Source organism: Arachis ipaensis, chromosome B10 (assembly GCF_059453495.1).
Source record: "Arachis ipaensis isolate K30076 ecotype BB chromosome B10, ASM5945349v1, whole genome shotgun sequence".
NCBI lineage: Eukaryota > Viridiplantae > Streptophyta > Magnoliopsida > Fabales > Fabaceae > Arachis > Arachis ipaensis.
Window position 1 is genome coordinate 139,091,570 of NC_142435.1, and position 1,807 is coordinate 139,093,376.

Below are 1,807 nucleotides of genomic sequence, written 5' to 3' on the forward strand. Positions count from 1 at the left end.
TTCTCCATTACAGATAGTGGCATTAAGTTTATTCCTGACTCCAGGTCACACAGAGCCTTCTCAAAGGTCATGGTGCCTATGGTACAGGGTATTAAGAATTTTCTAGGATCCTATTTCTTTTGAGGTAATTTCTGTCTATCCAATGCATTTAGTTCATTGGTGAGCAAGGGAGGTTCATCTTCCCAAGTCTCATTACCAAATAGCTTGGCATTTAGCTTCATGATTGCACCAAGGTATTTAGCAACTTGCTCTTCAGTAATGTCTTCATCCTCTTCAGAGGAAGAATACTCATCAGAGCTCATGAAGGGCAGAAGGAGGTTCAATGGAATCTCTATGGTCTCTAGATGAGCCTCAGATTCCTTTGGTTCCTCAAAGGGATACTCCTTATTGGTCACTGAACGTTCCAGGAGGTCTTCCTCACTAGGATTCACGTTCTCCTCCTCCTCTTTGGGTTCGGCCACATCATGTAAGGCTATGGCCTTGCACTCTCTTTTTGGATTTTCTTCTGTATTGCTTGGGAGAGTACTTGGAGGGATTTCAGTGACTCTTTTACTCAGCTGGCCCACTTGTGCCTCCAAATTCCTAATGGAGGACCTTGTTTCATTCATGAAACTCACAGTGGCCTTAGATAGATCAGAGACTATATTTGCTAAGCTAGATGGATTCTGCTCAGAATTCTCTGTCTGTTGCTGAGTGGATGATGGAAAAGGTTTGCTATTGCTAAACCTGTTTCTTCCACCATTATTAAAGCCTTGTCGAGACTTTTGTTGATCTTTCCATGAGAAATTTGAATGATTTCTCCATGAGGGATTATAGGTGTTTCCATAGGGTTCACCCATGTAATTCACCTCTGCTATTGCAGGGTTCTCAGGATCATAAGCTTCTTCTTCAGAAGATGCCTCTTTAGTACTGTTGGATGATTCCTTCAATCCATTCAGACTCTGAGAGATCATATTAACTTGTTGAGTCAATATTTTATTCTGAGCCAATATGGCATTCAGAGTATCAATTTCAAAAACTTCCTTCCTCATAGGCGTCCCATTACTCACAGGATTCCTTTCAGAAGTGTACATGAACTGGTTATTTGCAGCCATGTCAATGAGTTCTTGAGCTTCTGCAGGCATTTTCTTTAGGTGAATGGATCCACCTGCAGAATGGTCCAATGACATCTTTGATAATTCAGACAGACCATCATAGAATATATCCAGGATGGTCCATTCTGAAAGCATGTCAGAAGGACACTTTTTGGTCAGTTTCTTGTATCTCTCCCAAGCTTCATAAATGGATTCACCTTCCTTTTGTCTGAAGGTTTGAACATCCACTCTAAGCTTACTAAGCTTTTGAGGAGGAAAAAACTTGGCTAAGAAAGCTATGACCAGCTTATCCCAAGAGTTCAGACTGTCTTTAGGTTGAGAGTCCAACCATATTCTAGCTCTGTCTCTTACAGCAAATGGGAAAAGCATAAACCTGTAGACCTCGGGATCAACCCCATTGATCTTAACAGTATCACAGATCTGCAAGAATTCAGTTAAGAACTGAAAAGGATCTTCTGATGGAAGTCTATGAAACTTGCAATTCTGTTGCATTAGAGAAACTAATTGAGGTTTCAGCTCAAAATTTTTTGCTCCAACGGCAGGGATTGAGATGCTTCTTCCATGTAAATTGGAATTAGGTGCAGTAAAGTCACCAAGCATCTTCCTTGCATGGTTGTTATTTTCGGCCATGTCTCCTTCTTTTTCAAAAATTTCTGTAAGATTTTCTCCAGAGAGTTGTGCTTTAGCTTCCCTTAGCTTCCTCTTTAGAGTTC

The 1,807-nt window shown here is 40.8% G+C and overlaps 1 non-coding gene across 1 annotated transcript; it reads left to right on the plus strand.

Moving 5' to 3' along the window:
- The first annotated feature begins 1,223 nt into the window (after window positions 1–1,223).
- Window positions 1,224–1,331, plus strand: LOC148581896 (small nucleolar RNA R71). The gene has a single exon (XR_015895600.1). It is a non-coding gene; the product is annotated as a small nucleolar RNA R71 (small nucleolar RNA).
- The last annotated feature ends 476 nt before the right edge of the window (window positions 1,332–1,807 follow it).